General features: G+C 39.0%; 1 protein-coding gene across 1 annotated transcript in view; it reads left to right on the top strand.

The window, feature by feature from the left end:
- Positions 1-23607, top strand: part of LOC102672015 (Down syndrome cell adhesion molecule-like protein Dscam2) — a 107484-nt gene that overhangs the window by 13690 nt on the left and 70187 nt on the right.

Raw genomic sequence — 23607 nt, 5'->3', positions numbered from 1 at the left:
GTGTGTACACGTGCCGAATCAGATTTTCATCTGGTGTATCCGTGACGCGGTCGTTCCACGCGTCTAATCCATCACCGCGTGTGGCAGGGGCGTTAGGCATCGCGACGCCGTGTCGACGCGTGCATCCCCGTTATTGCATGTTAAAGTTCGTCTCGGCTGTCAGGGCTTGACACAACAAATCGGGTTTGCCATCCTGTTTCCCTCTGCGTTACACAACGTTGTAATCGGAGAGATATTAGGCAGGGGAGGGGGAACGGAAATTGGCGGGCTCTGGTGTCGCGTTTTAGCCCTGTTTATTAAAATCGAGTCGTTCTCGACACGAGGGGTCGAAATTTCGAATGGTTTCGGGTGTAAATCAGGTGTTTCGTAAGATTATAGGACCTAAAAACTTTTTTCCAAGATTCTCTTGGAAGTTTTTGATATTAAAAGTGGAAAAGCGTAGGATGTATTGGATGAAATATATGATATATTGTTTCATAAGGTAAATGGAAATATAAATTGGAATTGCGTGAAATTTTAAGAGCTTAGGTTAAGTAGCGTAGTATTAGCTGGAAGTTTTGATGGAATATATATATTTATTGAACTGAATTGAAAATTTAGGTTAGGTTAGAAAAGATATCTAGTAAGTATCTCATAAAACGTAACTAGAAAATTTAGAACGAAAATAGTGACTGTTTCATAACGTGTATGTTACATGCAACGAATCCAATTGAAAATTTAGGTTACATTAAAAATTCCACAATATATATATCTAATGCTTATAACGATCCAGATTACATTAAATTTACCCAAAACGTAAATTTTAAGCGCATATTAATAAAATAATTTCTCCATTCTTTTTCTTTATTATTCCAATCAACTCGAAATCAAAGACGTCTAAGAATTCTAATTCCATCTCCATAAAATACATATATATACATATATATATACATATATATGTATATATATAAAAGAATTTATGATAAATGCCGAAAAATTTGCGCGAAAAGAGAATTGCCGCGGAATCCTATTTCACGGTCCAGGGAATTCCCGATCCCACTCGTCTCCATGACGCGTCCAATCGCCGCGCGAAATTCAATTATTCCCGCCTGCCGGGTTATCTACATAATAACCGAGAGGATCCGATTAAATCGGTAAATCGGTGTCTGCGGGTATATCGTGATCGTGTTCCTCCTCGTGAACACGGGTGTACACGGGCGTAGGATTTGGAAGGTCGGCGGAAAGAAGCGAAGCCGTGGGAGGGGAAGAGTTTAATCTCGGCCACGATGAATCACTTTCCACGATCGGATCGTCGTCTGGCCGTTGGGACGCTTGAAACGTGGAAAGCCGCCGAATTAACTTGCACCGAAGTTGCAACGAAGGCGCGCGCTAGGTGGTGGTGGTCGATGAAAAGGGATTGGATGGGTTGGTGGAGGTTGACGAGGGGATTAATTTCGATGGATGGACGGTTTGCAAGTTTTGTTAATGCGATTAGCTCGGAATTGGCTCGTCTCGGCTCTCGAGTAAGAATGGATTGTTAATGACTCTAAAAGGGACGTTGATACGACAGAGATGGAGATTCTGAATAAATTTCAATTTTTGGTTCTTATTAGTTATTAGTTATATTTACAATGGATGAGGCTGAAAGGGGTAGGATTTCGGTTTTTTGACGTTTATTTTGATTATTGCAAGGAAAATTTAGTGGTGTTGATTTTAATTAAAATTTATAAATATAGTTTGGTAATTCATAAGATCAAGAATTAAATGAAGAATGATTTAGCTGGAAGATTTCGATATTTCTTTCCTCTTTCGATTCATAAAAGAAATTTGAACAATCGAAAGAGGTTCAACTTTTAATATACTAATAAAACCATTTCCAAATCAAAGACACGCGTTTATGGGATGGAAAAATCATTATCCTACCCTATCCAACCCCCATTATCAGAAACACGCCGACAGAGCGAATATAATAAAAAGAGGAGAAGAAGAATGATCCAGTGTGACGATTCGAGGATGTGTTCAGCTTGGATCGAACAAGAGGGTGATGGTTGAAGAAAAAGGAGGAGGGGGATCAGGCGCGAACGAGGGGTGTTCGAGGCCGCCCTTTTTTAGACCACTTATCGAACAGCCACTCGACTGCTACACGATGGCGGCTATATTTAATTCGCCGCTTAGTCGGTGAACCGGCGGCCCACTTGACTCCTTTTCCACCCCCTCCCCTCCCCGAAGTTCGATGGACTCGGGGGCTAATTCCGCTCCTATCTGGAGCGCCTACCTGACGGAGCACTGGTCCCATTGTGACGATTCCCCGCCTATGTTACCGATCGATTCGAGATCCGACTTCGAGGTCCGACTACGTGATCCGTCCTCCGATTGATGCGTCCCTTGTTTCGTAAGGACAATTGTATCGGGGAACATTTGCGGATTTCGTGATGCGATGATTGATTTCCAGGGTTAGGAGGAGGGTTAAGAATTAAAAATTAAATTGGATCGTTATTATAAATTGTTTAAATTCGAGTGAACGAGGATGTCGTACGATTAGAGAGATTTCAATTTCATGGGTTGTTAATAGAAAGATATATATATATATATATTGGATATTCTAGTATTAATATCATTGCCTATTCTCTAGAAATTATTATTTATTCCAGGATTAACCTGGAATGGAAAAGAGGGATGATTAATAATGATTGAACATTAATTTGAAACGATTTTAGAATTAAATTAATAAATAATACGATTGTATATAGTGACATTACTATCCAAGATTTCGAAGTAACAAAAGTTCCTTAATTAACTTAACAATCGACAGAAACTGTTCGCGATTAATGATACAAATACACATTTTAACAACTACGTTAAAATTTAATCGCGATATCCTGTCATCTTCTAACGACAAATTCTAAATTCCACGATCGAAATTCCACACGATATTGTTGGAGAAAAATTTTCAAAAAAAAAAAAAAAAAGTAAAAGAAAAGTCCATCCACTCGCAATTAACCACCCCATCCCAATTACAAACCGCACTCGAGAAAAAACGTACACCGTAACAATCGGCATCGTTACGTCGCGTAATCGCGATAATCTCTCGTCCTTCACCCTCTCCCACGCCCCATTAAATCATCATCGAGAAGCCCGCGCGCGATTCCCCAGATGGAGGAGGAACATCGTCCCTGTGTGCGATCGAGAGGGGGAGGGGATCACGAGGATATCGAGTCGAGTGGTGGAACACGGTTCCACGGTTTTCCATTTTTTTCGATTCATCGTTAAAAAGCTTGGTGGTGGACCTTCGCTCGCGATACTCCACGATAATCAGTAGCATAATGGAACTGCAAACGTCGAAGTGTGCATACGGTAATATCTTCCCGTATGGTCGGCTCGCCACTGGACGGAATAATGCAATAACGTTCCGCCATTATTAACGTTCATGACTACAGGAATGTAAAAAAAGAGAGAGAGAGGAAAGGGAAAAAGAGAATGAAGAAGAGAAAGAGAAAGAGAAAGAGAGTAGAAGAAGGTTTGGAGGGCCACTCGACCGTATTTCCTGTACGAGGACCGCAACTCTTTCTGTATCCTCGTTTCGTTTCTTTCTTTCTTTCTCTTTTTCTAGTCTGTTTTTTCTCTCTCTATTTTTTTCCTTTTTTTTTTTGCATTTTAACTCTGTCGGTTTCGAAACACGAAGGATAGAAGAGGAAGCGTGAAATTTGGCGAGGGAAGAAGAAGAAGAATCGGTTGTGCTTCACTCGTGGAATTTTTGTAGATCCCCCTTGGGATGGGGAATTGAGTTCTCTTTCCTGCGTGCGAATCCGTTTTTTTTTTTTTAAGGATATCTACAATTATCTCTTTTTTAGAGAAATTCCGATTGTGAAATTTTTCTTGTTATCTCGTACGAGAAATTTTTTAAAGAATTTTTCGCGCCAATATTCGTCATTCCCACGAGATAATAGAGGGGAAAATTTTTGTAAATCGTACGATACTGCGATGATATAAACTCGAAAGATTACGACTATGGGAATTCGCGTAACGTAACAGAGCGTAGGGGAAGTTGAAAAAGGGAGGAAAAGCAAGGGCGGTAGAGTGAAGTTTATGAAAATATGATGCGATACGTGCAAGTTAGGATAAATAGGGTGCAGTCTCAAAAAAAAAGCCGTTTTTAAACTTGTAAGAAACGATGCACGAGGGACGTTGGTATTTTACGCATTTAATCTTCTTAAGATACGAGGCAACCTGACAAAAAAAAAAGGAAAATATTAACGAACGATCCACCAAATTCATTTTCACATTTTTTTTTTTTTTAATCCAAAGATTAGTAAGTTAACTAAAAATGGAATAAAAGTAGTCGAAAACTATGTCAAATCTAAAAATAAGTATAGATCGGAATAGTGGTAAACGTAGGAATCGGTTAAAAATAAGGAGGAAGCCGATAATCCAATTTAAGAAATGGGGGCGAGAACTCTAAGTTTGAACTTTTTAAACAGATCGGGTCGCCAATATTTTAGTCATTTTATTCATTCTGGCATCGTTTCGTCGTTCTGTCATTTTTTTAAAAAGAAAATTTTTTTCTTTTCTCCCTCCCCTCTAATCTCCTCTATCGACAATGGAATTGACAGATCTAGGTAGGGAGAAATGATGGAATGAAAGTAGAAGGCCTCTGTTCGAATAAATAAATTGTTTACCTGGGAACAAGGTGGGAGTTGTCGCGATATACAGGGTGTTTCTGCGGTGTACACAATCAAACCGAAACAAATGAAAAACAAATTTTTTCAAAAAAATTCAACAAACACCCCCGGCACTCCCGCATTGCCACATTTTGCAAACAAGGTATCTGTTTGAAAAAGGCAGCGATACGTTACATCGAAACAAAGAACAGCGAGAAATTTATTTTCGTTATTGGAAAATCTTCCGGTAGGATGCCATGTGAAATATAAATATAAAGGTAAATAGCGCAATGCGAAATGAAAATAATTCTTGTTTACATTCAATTTGAAGAGATTTGAGAAGTTGTCCGATCGAAAGAATATTAAATAGGCACGATTTAATTAATTTTCACTCGTGTGATAATAAAACCTATTTACAATTCGTCTCTCTAACAAAATCGTACATTCGATCGTAATTCGAGAATTAATCCTCTAACCTATCCATGATCTACTCTCGATTAATGTACCGATGATGTGTATCGTATTACTGAACATCTGATCTACGTTATATTAACGAACAAACACGCATTATCCATTGATCCCATTGATAACAAAACAAAATCCATTATCCTAATCATCATCATAGGTACATCATAGGTACATCATACGTAACAACACGGTTAATCAAAATGAATCTAAAATTTATTCTCTTTCTTCCTTTTCCAATTTTTAATTATCACTTACACAATACAACAGTTAATTAAAATAAACCTAAAAATATGTAAAATTTCTTCTCTTTATCCAATCATCGAGCTAATTTAATCTAATCATCAATCGTAGCTATAATCATCATAGGTACAATTAATCAAAAATTTTTTTAAAATTTCTTCTTTTCCCTCGTTCCAATTATTAATTATCACTTACACAGTACACACATTAATTAAAATAAATCTAAAATTTCTTCGTTCCAATTTTCAATTACCACTTTGTCCAACTACGAACAATCATCGAGCCGACCTAATTTATATATAATCATCATCTACACGATTAATAAAAATAAATCTGAAATTTCTTTTTTTTCTTCCCTTTCCAATTTTCAATTATTACTTACACAATACAACATAGTTAATTAAAACAAACCTAAAAATATGTAAAAATTTCTTCTCTTTATCCAACCATGAACAATCATCGAGCTGACTTAATCTAATCATCATCGTAGCTACATCATAGGTACAATAGGTACAAAATAGATACAATCAAAATTTAAAATTTCTTCTTTTTCTTCGTTCCAATTATTAATTATCACTTACACAGTACAACACGCATATTAATAAAAATAAATCTGAAATTTCTTCTCTTTCTTCGTTCCAATTTTCAATTATCCAACCACGAGCAATCATCGAGCTCGTCAACCGATCGAGAACCATAATCGTTGCGTTAAAATCTCCCTAACGCGATCGAAATCTCATATTTCTCTCTCTCTTTCTCTCTCTTCTTCATCCTTTCCACCGGTTCAACAACCGGTTCTCCATTTCGACGTGCACGTGTTACGACTGCGAACCGGTCTCGGTTAACGCGATAACGTTCGATTATTAGTGGTGACGGGGGGGTCGGGCGCGCCGAGATTGCGACCGGCCCGTGCTCGTATATCAAAGCTGCCGCGTGTTCTCCGCTTTTCCGAACCTTTGCAACATCCCCGTCAAAACCCTGCCCTCCCTCTCTCTTTCTTCTTCTCTCTCTTTCTTCCTCTCTCTCTCTCTCTCTCCCTTTCCCTCTCCCTCTCTCTCTCTCTCTCTCTCTCTCTCTCTCTCGCTCTCTCTCTCGCTCTCTCTCTCGCTCTCTCTCTCGCTCTCTCTCTCGCTCTCTCTCTCGCTCTCTCTCTCGCTCTCTCTCTCGCTCTCTCTCTCGCTCTCTCTCTCGCTCTCTCTCTCGCTCTCTCTCTCGCTCTCTCTCTCGCTCTCTCTCTCGCTCTCTCTCTCGCTCTCTCTCTCGCTCTCTCTCTCGCTCTCTCTCTCGCTCTCTCTCTCGCTCTCTCTCTCTCTCTCTCTCTCTCTCTCTCTCTCTCGCTCTCTCTCTCGCTCTCTCTCTCGCTCTCTCTCTCTCTCTCTCGCTCGCTCGCTCGCTCGCTCTCGCTCTCTCTCTCTCTCTCTCTCTCTCTCGCTCTCGCTCTCTCCTTTTCCCGCGCCCGTTTCGTTAATGCGTAAATACGAGGGACGAGCCGGGCGAAATGGAGACCCCTGGATAAACCGAGACCCATCCCTTGAACCACGGTTAAATTCGATCGTCCCTCTCTCTCATCCGACCTCTTTAACCTCACTTTTCCGTGGATTTTACCTTTGACTAGGATTTTGAAATCGATTTCCTTTTTTTCTTTTTTTTCATCATCGAATTCGACCTTATCTCACCTCCTTTGGTCCTTTTTGATTCGAAATTTGACGTTTTATTAGGATTTTGAAATTCTTTGTGTGTATATGTGTGATTGAATTCGATCGTTCCTCTTCGATCGTCTGATGGATTTTGAAATCGATTTTCTTTTTTTTTTTTCATGATCGATTTCGATCTTATCTGATCTTCTTTGATTTGAAATTTTGCTTTTGTATATATGTGTGTGTAAATTTGATCGTTTCTTTCCGATCGTTTGATGGATTTTGAAATCGATTTTCTCTTTTTTTTTTCTATCCTTCTTTCTTTCTTCGTATTTATACACCTAGAGAAATATTAATCGAAGTGGTGGAAAATTTCTAACAATTATTACGAAAACACGCGTTAGAGTTTATCGCGTTACAAATGTTTCTCTCGAGCAAAGAGATAGAGAGAGAAAACTCGAGTAAAACACGAGGTTGTTTATTGCGAAACGCGTCGAACATTTTCCCTATCCCTTCCCCATCCTCCGCTCATCCTCCAGTTTCGCAAATCACCTCCAACAACTGAGATCCTGCGCGAAATTTATGGAGGATAAGCGGGGGATATCGCGGTGGTGTCGATTTCGCCCGCCAAGTTTCGCCCCCAACTTCGCTGCTAATTTCTCGTCCCGCCACACCTCAAAGTACACTTTAATCACGTTAAACGGCAAGTAAATTACATAAGATTGTCAACGCTCCGAGGATCCTATCGAGCCGTTACATCCGACTTCCGGTATAACCAGCTCGATCTCGTTCCAATTCACGAAACGAAACTTGATCAATTTATATATGCAATGAACAATTTGATTCGTATCGTAGAAGTAAATCGTGTATATTATATATATATATTATATATTATATAAAATGGAAAAATTTGAAATCTTTCGTGATGAGAAAAGTGGAAAATTAAAAATTGAATTTTTCATAAGAATGTGCCAATTAAGTCTTATATCTCACAAAAATTTGGCATTATGAAAAAAAATAAGAAATAAATCGTGTATATTATAATATATATATTATATATTATATAAAATGGAAAAATTTGAAATCTTTCATGCTAAGAAAAGTGGAAAATTAAAAATTGAATTTTTCATAAAAATAATGTGCCAATTAATTAAGTCTTATATCTCACAAAAATTTGGCATTATGAAAAAGAATCGTAGAAGTAAATCGTGTATATTATATAATTATATATATATTATATATTATATAAAATGGAAAAATTTGAAATCTTTCGTAATAAGAAAAGTGGAAAATTAAAAATTGAATTTTGGAAATATTTGTAATATTCTTTACCGCGTAATTGACACATTATAAAAATAATGTGCCAATTAATTAAGTCTTGTATCTCACAAAAATTTGCCACTATGAAAACGAATCGTAGAAGTACATCATTATATATTATATAAAATATATATATGGAAAAATTTGAAATCTTTGGCGATGAGAAGAGGACGGAAGTGGACAAATAAAAACACGTATATACAATGATACGTATAAACAATGATACAACGCGCGTTAAAAAAAAATATTCTATTCATTTCTTGAAATCTAAATGAGATCGTGTTTCGAAGCGTTTCCCGTAAATGGTAATTTCGCCTCGGAGGAAGCGAGTCGTGAGAGATCCGTTTGAATCTCTTGTTTCCGGGCTGCATCGAGCATAACGGAGATCGCGTACCCGTTGCAATATCCGGCTACTTGATTTAAAATTTCTTCCCTCCTGTTGCGCTCACGTGCATTTAAAACTGAACGACGTAATCCCTGTTACAGAAGCTTTCTGCTCGAACCCTCTTAACCTAAATAAAATGCAAATAAAAATTCTGCCCACTGGTGGACGCGAAAAGGAAATACTTCTCGTATTCGCTTGGCTATGATGAATATTATCTTGGCTGGAAGAGTCATTTCTCCCTCTATTTAGAGGAGAAATTACTTTGAGTGATTTGCAATTGTCGAGAGATAATTTCCTCTTTGATTTGATTTTAATCATCTAATTACTTTGCGATTGTTACTTTGAGAATATATTTCGATAAATATATCGTAACAGTCGTGGAAAATAATTGGTGGATAACACTTTGTCTCAAAGTGCGAATTAAATTATTCCATGGTAATGATATAAATTATTCAGTATTTTATTATAACGGTTCAGAAGAATAATATCCTTTTAAATTAATCATTATTTCAAATTGAACGAAATTTAATCAATTCTCCAATCTTTCTCGAGAGATCAACGATGAAATAAATAATTATATCGATTCTTTCTAAATTCAATGATCATCGATCGATTCTCAAATTGGCAAATCGCAAAATTGCGCTTCAAATCCATTATAAGGTTGACTTCCACGGAGCAATGGCGCGATGCGAACAGTTTACAGGTAGTTGCTTGCGTAACTCCTCGTTCGATTATCATTGATTATAACAATACGTTGGGGCGTTCGAATTTGAACAGAACAGGCTTGTCCTCGAAAGCGTTGACAGCCCTGCTTTCCAGCTCGCTTTCAATTATCTCGAGAAGCGCCGGTACACCGATTGGAAATTGGAAAATTTCACGTGGACATTGTCCAACTTGTCAAGAATACTTTTTCCTTTTTCTTTTTTTGATTGGATCGTAATCGAAAAATATTTTTCACTCGATTTTGAAACGCTTCGTTTGAAAATTATTTTTTAAAATAATTTTTTAAAATTCATCGATATTCCAGATACATGAATTTTATGAATATTTGGACTTCGTGCAAATACGAAATTACATTGACGAGCATTCTCCAGCAACTGGAAGAACGCGATAGAATTGAAAGAGTGAAACAAGAATTGTATACTCTACGTCAGTGTTTCTCAACCTTTCTTGAAATCTTCATCATCTTCCAATATCAAAATTTTTAAAACATAACATAACATTTCATGACCACGAAACGTTATCATTTCCACGTTAATCTTTTCCTCTCTTATTCCACCAATATTACGTTCCATCAAAGTGAAATCTAAACATAACCTAGAAATTTTGGCGCGAAAAAAGAGAGAAAACAAAAAAAAATACTCCAACATCGAATGTTCCTCCCTTCTCTTCCAAAAACTCGAAGAAGAAATAAAACAAGGATGATCGAAAGAAAAGCTGATCGACGAAAGAATCGAACGAGATTCTTCCCCAGCGACGTTTGAAACAAAGGAGAAGCAGAGAGAGATGAGAAAAAGAAAAGGGAGAAGAAGAAGGGAGAGAGAGAGAGAAAAAAAGTGGAATGAATTCGCGAGAACGGTCCTCGAAGAAATGAATAATAATTCCAGCGGCGTGGTTCCGGGCGACGATTTGCAAAGCGTGGCGGCGACAAAACAATCAAAATGTATAAAGGACACAAATTCCCCGGTCGTCGTTGGCTGGCTTTGATCTGAAGCGCGGTTTCGCGATGATAGCGATACAAGGGGGAAACTGGGTCAAGTGCAGTTCAGTTACCCTGGCAGGACCTGTGTTGCCGCGCCGCCGCGTTTTCGAAACACGCACAAAGCCCCCGTTTCCCGTTTCGATCGTGTCGACACCTTTATTTATCGTCCCTTTCCTGCGAAATTTCGAATTTTCTCTCTCTCTCTCTCTCTTGTTTCTTCTTTTTTCTTTTTTTAATTGAAGGAGAATTAGGGAGAATAAATAGAGAGATTTTGCAAATATTAAAAATCGAATACTCGGTTTTAACAATCGATCGAGCAGCGTTTTTATAGTCGCTTTAAAAAAGGATAAATTTCGACGCGTAAACGCAACAGAAAATTCGACACAAATTTCGATTCATCGAGCAATTTGTTGTCTTTGTAGGTGGATCGAGGAGGCTGTCGATTTTATCGATCGAAATCCGTTTCACGGGATTCTTTCTCTCCCCCTCTCTTCATTTACAATAACAATATCTTTACAAATTTACAGTAACATTTGTACACAATAATATTCATCAATATTTGTCGAATGCTACGCTTTGCCCATCAACGGCAATCTTTCACAACGCGCGATAACAACTTCCCTTTTAATATTTACCGATATAAATAGCAGAGGGAAATAGCAGAAGAATAAATATATCGGCCGATATTTCCCATAAATTCCAACGTGTACGCGTTGTTCGAACGAAGGGACAATTATACGTCGAATAAAAATTCCTCCCCCTTTCCAAAATCGGATAAAAGAAGAATTACACGTATCCCGGATAATGTATACATCATCCTCGAAATCTCGAAACAAAGAGTAAAAGAAGAGGGTGGAAATATTTCGGAATATCCGTCGAGCCTCTCCGAACCCGTGTATCGGAATATCCTTTTCCGTTTCGGGTCCAAAGCGAGTTCCCTCCCTCCTCCATTCCTCTATGGAGAGACGAGAAAGTGGAAAGACACGGATGCACGAGCGGAAACGAGGTCAAAAACGGTCCGGTTAGCCCGTCCAACGATCTCTCGAAAGCGCTTGAAAACACGAGAGGCGAATCCGCGAGAGATGCCTGCATTTCCCTGGAATTTATCGATGACCCCGTTGCCCTAACACCAACCTCCCAACCCTTGCCCTCTCCAAATCCCTCCTCGACTCGATGCCTGCCCTCTCGATCGTCCTCCCCCGCTATCCGATTCAGGATGAAGGATTTTGCCGGCAATTCGGTGACGATTAACGCTCGATCCCGCATCGATTTAACGTCGACGGATGTTGAAGAACTCTCTTTCTGATTTTTTATTCTTTTAATCCTTCGTGTATCGAATCCGCTTTTGAAATAAATATTCTAGAAATGAGAGAGAGAGAATTCTTTCGATTTATTCGCGCGATCGAAGGAAAGAAGTCGAAGATTCTCATCGAGAGGACGCTCGATCCCGCATCGATTTAACATCGACGGATGTTGAAGAACTCTCTCTCTGATTTTTTCTTCTTTTAATCCTTCGTGTATCGAATCCGCTTTTGAAATAAATATTCTAGAAATGAGAGAATTCTTTCGACTTAGTTATGATTTATTCGCGCGATCGAAGGAAAGAAGTCGAAGATTCTCGTTTCAAAGAGAAATTTGAAAAATCAATGATGACGTTTCCATTCCATACATTGATCGACAAATGACACGTTTCTTCGATCTTTCGTTAACGAAAGATCTCTTTTCTCATCCACGAAACGCATTTTCTCGTGAATATCTCTGTTCATCAAAATTCGATGAACAAAAGTAAATCTTTCTTCGTCCGTAATATTCTTTCTGGAAATTCATTCCAGGAATCGAAACGGGATAAATCTAGGTAGCATCGCGTTTTGTCTCGTTTTCTAGTTCTTCATATCCGTTTCGTTGAAAACTCGAGCGCCTATCGTCGTACACGTCGAACAGAGGAGGGGAGGGGGTGTCGGATGAACAAGGACGCGGGCTGCAGCGGGTATAATCGGCTTACAGCAACGCAGCCTGACGAGGCCGTGAACGGACGGGCAGACTTGATCCCCAAAAGCCTCGATACCTCGAAAGCCCCGATATAACTCCCTCCCTCTCCCTCCCTCCCTCTCTCTCTTTCTCTCTTCCTCACTCTGCCTCTCTCGTTCAGCCTGGCAAAGCCGAACGTGTTCGCTCGCGGGGTCTACGGCGAATGGAACAGAATGGAAATACGGGGAGAGCCGGGTGATCCGTTCGTATTTCCCGCGAAATGCGGACTGCCTGCCTTTCAGCCGCTTTGTATCCGTTTTTTTTTTTATTTTTGTCCAAGTGTGACAACTTTTCTGGAACAGGGAAATTGGTACGTCGTTTTTTTTTTATTTTCTTTTTTGTTTACTCGTTGCACGAGTAATCATTTATTTGCGATGAGGATTATCGTTTATCGATTATTTCCGATAAAATTCTAGTATTTGGAAATTCTAGGATTTTGGAACGTTTGGAGGATGAAGAAAAAGAAGGGTAGGTTCGATTATTGTGAAGAGCAATATTGAAACGTTGTTTAAACTGATATTGAGAGAAATTTAGATTATAATGGTTTTTGGATGCAGCGAAAGATTTAGAAGCGCGGGATCTTGCACTTTCAAATGCTTCTTCATTTATCTCGATATCGCTTTTCGTTGCCGAGATATCGTATAGATGAAAGGTAATTTTTACGCGTTCGCTTTGATCAAATCACGTTTTATTAAAATTTGGAAAACTTTGATCCGCTGTAAAATGGTAACTTTGGGTGAACGAGAGAACGATCGTTCGAAGCGCAGAATTTTGCCTTTTAAAACGCATTTTTATTTATCTCGATACAACTTTCGGTTCCCGAGATATCGTCGTGTAAAGAGGAAGTTAATTTTTGATCGTTTCATTATGGGATCTCTCGCTATCTCCAGCCAAATATTATAAATTCCTGGAAGAACGCATTTCCAGGAAAAAATATAGTAATAGATTCACGAAAGCATTATCTTGAACTATCCTTATATCTCGACAACCGATTGAGATATCGGAATGAATGAAAAAGGAGCTTCAGTGGTACGATCTTCTCTATCTCTCGAGTGGATTTGATGGCAAAATTTTTAGTTTCTTCTTGCGCTTTTTGCGATGCATAATACCTAATATTTTATGTTATCAATCGATTTAAACATGCTTCGATTATACATAAAAATCCTTTTAACTTAAATAATTTCGAAGAGTTTTGAAGAGGTCTGAATTCGAACGATATACTTCTCAACTTTATAAGTATAAAGTTTACATAAGATAATCTTTTAAGCAAGCTTCGTTATCGGTGAAAAATTTTTTTCAAGGATGTCCAACCTTAGAATTATATCAAGAGTCTTGCCGACTTTCGAATCGAAACGCCCGATCGGAACGGTATAACAAGATCCGATCTCGAGGATCGTGATTGTGAAAACTTTCTCGAGGAGCGAGTTCAAACGGAAAGTTATTTCTTTCGCGGCGGCTTGCCCCGTGAGGAGCGGGCAAGAGGACGAAGCAATCTAAATAATGACGAGAATTCGATGCTTCGTGGAGAAAAGAATCGAACAGGGTGTTAAGTCGCGATAAGAAACGTCAAATTTAGAAACTCTTGTTTTCACCTACAACGCTCTATCTTTTTCTTCGCCAACTTTCTCAACTTCCTAACGTCTAATTCTAATTTCTTTCCTTATACAGTTTTCTTCTTTTCAATGTTACTTTTCAATGTTAAAAATTACGTACGTTTATTTCTTTTTTTTCCTGATTTTTTCAAACTTCCTTTATCTCTTTCTTTAAAATCTTCCTACTTTTTGCTTATATTTCAAAATATCTCTCACTTTTTTATGAAATTTAAGTTCGTGAATTTACTCTAATTCTCTTAGTTTTTATTTGTATACAGGACAAAAATCAAGGTTTCTTAAATTTATAATTGAAATTTCATCGATTGACCTAGTTCCTCCAAGGAAACGTAAACTTAAATATCCACCGTCCGAAACAAGTCGAAAATACGAGTCGACAAGACGAAGAAGAAATCTTTGCTCACTCGGCCATTTGATAAATGATCCAACCATTACGAGGAACAGATATAAGAGGAAGGAGGAAGGGAGAGATTTATCGTACGATTATACGTCATCGTGCGTTATTTACATTAATAAATTAACTATTTACCGCTCGGCGGCGTAATAAACGGCAGTAATGTGAGAAAGCGCCTCTGGCGAGCCACCACAATCTCCACTAATCTGCGTCGTTGCCGCCCTATCCCCGCTTTTCATCCGGCTGTACACGTAGAAATTAACCCGTTACTAAAACGAAACTCGTGAAACTCATTAACATTTCCGTTGACGAGACGTGTCCACGAGAATCCATCGAAAGAATCGATCAAAAAAATGTGCAGCAACATATACATCGATTAATTTATGAAAAAAATATATTCTAAGTATCTAAGTGTTTTAAAATACACGCGAGATTGGGAAAAATAAGCAAAAATAACATCTTTTGATTCTATGATTCTAAAACTGATTTCGTAAGTTTAAAATTTTTCTTTCAATTCTTCGCTCAATTCGATCGATAATACGAACGAAGAAAATGTTAATCAAGGATATTTTAACCTCAATGTTCTCTAATATTCCTTCTAATATTCCTCCAAAAGATGGATCAATCGATTAATAAAAGGGAAAGTTCGATTCGAACATGGACGGCGTTGTCGGATCGTCGCGTGGGGAAACAATGGCGGCGTGATCACGGCCAATCCCGGCGCGCGTCGCCGCGGGCGGGAAATTGAAACGCGGACGAAAATCGAACGTCCCGGATTCCTCCTCGTCGCGGATCAAAGATGAAACTGTCCCCTGTTTTTCGCGCCGCAAAAAAAAGAAAAGCACTGGATACATCCACCATCCCCTCCCCTTCTTTCTCCACCTACTTTGTGATTCCCCGCCCTTGTGATTCCTCGCGATCGTCGGCTAAGTGTCTACTCGGTTGAAAAATTGCGCGCGTCCTCGATGACGGAAGAATAGATCTCTCGTTCGAGACCAAAGGGCTGCTGATGAATAGGGTGGCGGAGATAGGGAGAACCCGAGGGGTTTTATTGTTAGATAGGTGAATTAAGGGCTCGTGTGATCTTCGCGAACATATGGGGACGTATGTCGAGGTTACACGTGTTGCGGATTCTGGTAACCAAGAGGAGAAAGAGGAGAAAGAAATACTTGGAGAAGTTTGGAAATTTTTATATTTACTCCTTGCATATCAATTTATCAAAAATTCGGATCGGTTTGATCAAGTTGTATTTGGATTGCCTTTTGCGACAAACTTAAATTGATTCTTATTACTACAAAAAAGAGATAGTACAGGTGTCGAGTTTCTACGATCTCCAGGATTCTACAAATTACACGTGATTATTTTCAATTATAATGTCACAAACATCACTTCAGAAAGTGCAAAACTCGCGTGAAAATTGACTTGTAAAAACGACGGACATATTTAGAAGATCTAAAAAAAGAGAGAAAAAAAAAAAAGAAGAAGAAGAACCTCGAAGCCTGTGGAGAAAACCCACCCCATCGGTAACTCGATATCAACGACGTTAAGTGCGTAACGACGCTCGACTGATTTCTCACCGCGAGCAAACACGCGAGGAAACAATGGCGCGGTACAATGCTCGACTCTTTATCCCCGCGTTCCCCTTTCTCTCTCTCTCTTTCTCTCCCTCTCTCTCCATCCGCCTCGCTCCTTATCCCTCGGCGAAGTCGGAGACACCGGATGGACGGGGGTTGCCCGCGGGCCGACACCAAGAAGAATAGCGGCACGACAGCAACGGAGAGCAACGGGAGGAAACACCAGAAGAGGGGAGGGAGGAGGGACTTTTTTTTTTTTATTTAATTAGCGAGATGTACGAGGCACAAAGATCCGTCCCCTCCTCCTCTCGGGTTTTCAAAGACGCCAGCCCAGCCCACCGGCCCCTTGTCTCTCCTTTCATCGCGATCTCTCGCTTCCTTTGCCGTTTCGCTCTCCGCGCTGGATTAATACCACTCCCCGATCGTCCTGACGCGCGATCCTTTACCCCGCTGGGATGGGATAATGCGTCCCCCGTCAACCTTCCTTTGATCCTGCGGGGTGACGTTCTGATTCCGGTTATACCGGATGGCGAGCTGGATGTGTCGAGTTCTCTTTGGAGAAGAGAATTTTTTTTTTCTTCTTTGGAAAAAAGAAAAGTCGACGAGGGGAGGTAAGGATTTGCGATTTGGGTAATTATGCGTTTTTGAAATGGAAGAGGAGATTTGGGATTGGAAGTTTTTTCTTTTTTCTCGATACGAGCGCGTTAAGGATTTTAAATTTTTGTTTTTGTAAAGAAGAAGAATAGAATTTCTTTCTTTTTTTTTTTTTTTTTTGATGTTAGGTCGTTGAAATTTTATTTTTCTGGAAAGGAAGAAGAAGAGATTTGAAATTGGGTAATTTTAAAATGAAATATTTCCTTTTTTTCGATTATACTTCTTTATGTTTTTTGAAAGGGTTAGGTTTTCCTCCTTTTTAATGAAACTTAATAATTCTGTTCTGTAAATTAACTTTTGAACATTCCATTGTGAATTAAGGATACAAGGAAAGTAGACGAAACTCGAAAAAGCGTCGTTCATTTTTTTTTATAGATATTAAGTATCCATTGAGAGGATTATAAGTTAGATCGTTTATGTGTGTTAACACGTAACTGAAGTTCGTAGTGTAGTATAAATAAAGTTTATGGAAGTTGAAGATCGTTGAAAGTGTACATCGTCTTCGATAGAATGTCTTCTATGAGCAGCAATGGTGTAATAGTTTACGACGTTGATCCACCATAACTGAGAACTATATAGAAACTTTTAATGGAAACTTTGATACCGGAATTTTATGTTTATTCATTCTATTTGAACAATTTCTATATTTAAATAATTCTTATATACGTTCAATAATTCAAACATTTAATCATCTTCAATATTTCAAAAATTTTTTCCCTCTTAACTAATCATATTTCTCTCTACATTATCAATATCCAATCTTTCTTAAACTTCTTATTAAAAAATATATTTTCCTTTCAATTAAAACCTTTATTTTCCTCATTAATATTCATCCTCTATTAAAGATATCTCCTCTCCTTTCCCCAATCCAAAAATCACAAATATTTCGTTCTACCCCATCCTTGTTCCCTCTCCATTATCAACATTCAAACAACCATCTCCACTCCAACAACGTTTCCATTATTCAAACACACTTTTTCATTTAAATATCCTACTTCTAACAATCGCTAAATTTCTATTCTTTTTAAACCTCCATCTCGCTCCAAACTTCTCGTTTAAAATAAAATTAATTCTTCCAAACTTTCTCTCAATTAAAAAACCAAAAAAAAAAAAAAATCTGCAATATTCAAACATTCATCTTCCAAAAATCACATAAATCCTTCTCCAATCCCTCTCAAACACATAACAAGCATAAAACGCGCCCTCTCTCCAAACCTTCTCTTCAAACTTTTCCTTCCTTCGAAAGAAACAAAACGAATTCTCATCCTCCCATTAACAAAACGCACACCACTCTCTCTCACTCTAAATCTTGGCCGATCGATGGAACGATCGCGATGTTTGCTTTTATCTCTCGTTCAAACAACGAAAATCCCGGAGATGCTTCTACGGCCAATCAACTCGCATTCCCTTCTTGCACCAACTGCCTCGAGAATGATCGAGGAACGGAGAACGACCGAGGCAAGTTCATTGTCAGCCCGCCAGCTTGAAGATTGAAGAGGAAGAGAGGGGGAGGGGCGATCGAGCGCGTGCAAATACCAGGCGAGGGTGGAGGAGGAGGGTGGAGGAAGTCCAATAAAAAACTTATTAAAGGGGCCGTTGGGGAAGTCCCAGTAAATATTTGACCGGTCTTTTTTTTTTAGACTCGAGCCGTTAGCCGTTATGAGGAAACTAACCCTCCCCGTGGCTTAGTTTTCGTCCGTCCAACTTTTCATCCCTTCTTTCTCGTTGGATCAGACTTGGTTGCCGATCTTTCGAACCTCCATTCTATTTAATCTATTACCTCTCTATTTTTAGATAGCCAGGAGATAGCCTGGGTGAAATGGATTTTCCACGAATGAAAATAGAAATTTGATATAATGATTCGAAAAGTGGGGATCATGATGTCAATGTACAATGCTTATGCGAGTAAGAACATTGATTGTTTGGATGAAAAAGTCAAGATTATACGATAATTTTCAAAAATTTTCAAACGAAGATCCATTCTCACGATCATACCCCTATTCAAAATCACCCTCGAAATACAAAAATTCGCGCATCGAATCAAAAATCCCTTTGGAACGAAGAAGGAAGAAATGCTGCACGAGAGATAAAAGATACTTGTTAACCCTTTCGTATAATCGATACGGGACGGTTTCAATTTAGTCATCGACGGATTCCGCGGAAGAACGAACGAACCACCCCCTCCCCCTTTTTCGAACAATCGCTATTCCATCATCGGTTTCGACTCTCTGAATTGGCCGAAAGATATCGCTATTGTTTAGAGACGCATTGTCTCGCCGGCCTCCGTATCGTTGCACTCGTAGTTTTCGAGTGGCATTGTGGAATAAACGCGTGCCATTGTCCCGCGGTTTATCGCCGTGCGGGTTCACTCTCGTTACCTTCTCCCTTCTCTCTCTCTCCCTCTCTCTTTCTCTCTCGTTCGATTTCGTATTTAGGCGCTGACGTGGAACGTTCGCAAATATCGTTTTCCTTTTTCTTTTTTTTTTTTTTCATGCGTGCTGCTACGAGTCTACGTACGAGAGGGTGATGCTCCCGAGATAGGGGAAGGTTAATTGTTCGGCTCGTTGGGGAGGAGTTGGGAGAGAAGAGGAGGGTGGTTGTTGGTAGTTGCATTGGAGATTAATTATACGTGATCTTCGAATAAATAATGTAGAACGTGCGGCAATATTTCTTTTTTTTTTTGTAGAGTGGTGAAATCTTTTTCCTGTTTCTTTGAACAGGAGTGTTGTGGCAAAAGTTTGTAAAAAAAATGAATGGAACGAGTGAAAATATTGTTATACGAGACGTGAAAATTATTTATTTTGATTTTGATATTAAGATTTATTTTGTCAATATGTAGGAGAGAGAGAAAGAGAGGTGTCACCATTTTCTAATCTCATTTGGGGAAGGATAAATTTGATTTGATATTGTTAGTAGTACAAGTTGAGAATTTTCATCCGTGTAACGGATTATTGTAATGAAATTAATATGTTGAATTAATTAATTAACTGATTGTAAGGCAAATACTCGCGTCTCGTTTTTCCATTCGACGATTTTCTACCTCTATAGAGCGATATTGTGCGTTAATTGGATACAATCATCGTGATGTATCTCCAAATGTACAATATCAGTAAAAAGTCGATGCTCGATAAATCAGAGAATCTCGTTTAATTTATGTTTAATATTGTTCGTTGAATGGAGAAATTGCGATGGAAAGGAGTCAAATCTTTCGACGAGAGATTTCGAAATAGAATAAAATGTATCGCGAGAGTTCGAAAAATGTACGTTTTGCGTTTTCACAAAATTCAGGATGGAGAAGGAGTTCTCTGAGCTTTTAGTTTTATAATCTACGACGGTACTTTAGATGGAGATAGAGAGCGCCTTTGCAATACAACGTCGACATTTAACTTTTATAAAATATCGTGTCGTTTATCATCTTGTTCGCGGTAAAAGTTGGAAAACGATTGTGAATACAATGGCAACAACCGATAAAGTGCATATTCAAGTGCTGCGTGTTCTCGCGAATAAAAACTGTAGCACGAACTTGAAATCACTTTTTCTTCGCATCAAAAGATATCCAGAGGTCTAGCCTTTTCCTTTAGAAAAAAAAATTACATTCAATTATACTGTGATTAATCGTTCCATCATATATACTACAACGAAAGAATTACACGTTATTTAAGAATTTTTAGAAAAACACAAATTTAGATTTAATTCCACTTTTCTCTCAATAAGAAAACACACTATTACCATAGAACACACATATACACATATACAAAAAATCAGAAACTTCTTTCAAAAGCAATTTTCCTATTTTTAAAAAAGCATCGAAACCCATATAACAAGAATCCAAAATTTTAAGAAATCCCTTCTATTCCCTCCAAAAAAGAAAAAATATTGAAATGATCTCTACAAAAATACAAAAACCAGCTCCGTTACGCCATTCATTCGTTGCAAGAACCACATGTACACGAAAAATCTCTCCCTTTTCCTCCCCTCTCAAAAAACAACAAGGCAACAAAATAAGAAAATTCCTCAACTTCTCGAAAAACTCTGGTTGGACGACCATTTTCCATCCTCTGTCAAAAAAAAAAAGAAGAAGCAAGCTTCGATTTCGAACCTGGTATCCAAACATTTGGCGACGCTCGCTAAAAAAGAGAATCTGCCCCGATACGGTATCGACAGCCGGTGACAGTTTAAGCTCGAGTTCACCGCGTTCGGAGATCGATCCAGCCTCTCCACCCTCTCTCTCTCTCTCCACCCTCCACCCTCCAGGATTCTCCTGGTCCCTCCAATCGAAAAAAAGTAACGATCCATCGGCACGGGGCGCCTCGTCCCGCTGTTACGCGGCTGGCTGCCTTTGCCTCGGATGGAGATGGAAGAAGAGAGATAAAGAGGAGAGAGGAGGAAGGATGGATAGGACGCAAGGTAGACAGGATAGGTTGGCGAGGACCCAGTCAGGCGGTTTCGAGTGTCTTGTCAATATGTATAGTGTCATCGATGTCTCTCCACCGGACGACTATCCTTCCTGGTGCGTCCGTGGTGGAGATCCATGGACGCGTGACGCGTATGTGTGTGTTCAGGTTTTCCACGTGTGTGTAGAATATGGGGAGGGGAGGAGGGGATGAGAACGAGCGGGTGGAAATTATCTGCCTATCCAGTGGCGCAAGGATGCCTATTGTGTGGCCGCGGGGAACTTGGTACGGGGCCAACGACACGAGCTGCATTTTTCTGCGGCTAAGTGAAAGCTTCGTGCCACCACCCTGTTACGGTGGCAAGANTTTTCTTTTCGTTTTGGAAGGGGAGAGGGTAATTTTGGGCAATTGGTGAGGATTTTTTTTTTTAGTAGAAGGATACAAGTTTGAAATACTTGGGTGGAAAGAGCAAGGATTTTTAAATGAGTTAGAAGTTTCGGTGTTCTTGGGCTTCTTAGGAAAGAGAGAAGAATAATTTTAAGTTTCGTTTTGGAGAGGGTAATTTTGGGCAATTGGTGAGAATTTTTTTTTTTTGGGAGAAGGATACAAGTTTGAAATACTTGGGGGGAAAGAGCAAGGATTTTTAAATGAGTTAGAAGTTTCGGGGTTCTTGGGCTTCTTAGGAAAGAGAGAAGAATAATTTTAAGTTTCGTTTTGGAAGGGGAGAGGGTAATTTTGGGCAATTGGTGAGAATTTTTTTTTTTTGGGAGAAGGATACAAGTTTGAAATACTTGGGGGGAAAGAGCAAGGATTTTTAAATGAGTTAGAAGTTTCGGGGTTCTTGGGCTTCTTAGGAAAGAGAGAAGAATAATTTTAAGTTTCGTTTTGGAAGGGGAGAGGGTAATTTTGGGCAATTGGTGAGAATTTTTTTTTTTTGGGAGAAGGATACAAGTTTGAAATACTTGGGGGGAAAGAGCAAGGATTTTTAAATGAGTTAGAAGTTTCGGGGTTCTTGGGCTTCTTAGGAAAGAGAGAAGAATAATTTTAAGTTTCGTTTTGGAAGGGGAGAGGGTAATTTTGGGCAATTGGTGAGAATTTTTTTTTTTTGGGAGAAGGATACAAGTTTGAAATACTTGGGGGGAAAGAGCAAGGATTTTTAAATGAGTTAGAAGTTTCGGGGTTCTTGGGCTTCTTAGGAAAGAGAGAAGAATAATTTTAAGTTTCGTTTTGGAAGGGGAGAGGGTAATTTTGGGCAATTGGTGAGAATTTTTTTTTTTTGGGAGAAGGATACAAGTTTGAAATACTTGGGGGGAAAGAGCAAGGATTTTTAAATGAGTTAGAAGTTTCGGGGTTCTTGGGCTTCTTAGGAAAGAGAGAAGAATAATTTTAAGTTTCGTTTTGGAAGGGGAGAGGGTAATTTTGGGCAATTGGTGAGAATTTTTTTTTTTTGGTAGAAGGATACAAGTTTGAAATACTTGGGTGGAAAGAGCAAGGATTTTTAAATGAGTTTCGGTGTTCTTGGGCTTCTTAGGAAAGAGAGAAGAATAATTTTAAGTTTCGTTTTGGAAGGGGAGAGGGTAATTTTGGGCAATTGGTGAGGATTTTTTTTTTGGTAGAAGGGATACAAGTTTGAAATACTTAGGTGGAAAGAGCAAGGATTTTTAAATGAATTTCGGTGTTCTTGGGCTTCTTAGGAAAGAGAGAAGAATAATTTTAAGAAATCGAATTTTTTTTAGTGTTAAGAGTATACGCGAAAGATAATAATAAGAATTTTAGAAATTTCGAACCTTGATGTAAAAAATATTCGACAAGTATTTTATCTTTATCTGTAAGTTGACGAATTCCTAAAAGTTAAAGAAAAACGAATCTATCGTATCGTAAATATCAAATTCGATAACTCGTAAAAATTACGAAGAGATCGAAAAATTTCTCTCGAAAAGAAAAATAATTGTATCGAGTTAAAAAAAGCGACATCGATTTTCTGCAACGCAAGAGGGGTGGGTTGTTGTATTTTTCAACCCTCCTCCTGGTTGTAGGAAATCTCCCGGTTGTAGGGGAGCGAGAGGAATCACAAAGACTTATGGCTCGATATTAATTTGGTGAATTATCGAGGTCGCACGGGGGCGAATTATATCGCATCCCCTCCCTCGACTCGCCTCTCAATGGAACGATACCGAATTTATGGGGCCAATTTTCGCGCGGGGGGTCACCGGAAATTAATACGAAAAACCGGCCAACGGATCGTAAACAACGGCCACAAATTTCAACGCGGTTATTTAAACGCGGGGCGCCCGATTAAAATGTTGCTGTTATCGGTAATTATAACGATCAGCACGTGCAACTAATTAACGTGCCATTAGCCACCACCACCCGTTCGCGTCCACGCCGTTCGGCCTTATTGTTAAGAGATATAGACACCGTTTTGTGCACGCGTCATTGGGTTCCCTCCCCCTCTCCTCGTGAAATTCGGCTCTGTTCATCAGGAACAATGTATTCAGGAACGAGGAAGGGGAGATTTAACGTCGAAATTCGACGCTCGAAATGGAATTGGTAATTTAGAGTTG

The sequence above is a fragment of the Apis dorsata genome, unplaced genomic scaffold, assembly GCF_000469605.1.
Source record: "Apis dorsata unplaced genomic scaffold, Apis dorsata 1.3 scaffold_256, whole genome shotgun sequence".
NCBI classification, from domain to species: domain Eukaryota; kingdom Metazoa; phylum Arthropoda; class Insecta; order Hymenoptera; family Apidae; genus Apis; species Apis dorsata.
The sequence above is the reverse complement of the archived record's forward strand: the minus strand, read 5'-3'. Positions and strand labels throughout refer to the sequence as shown.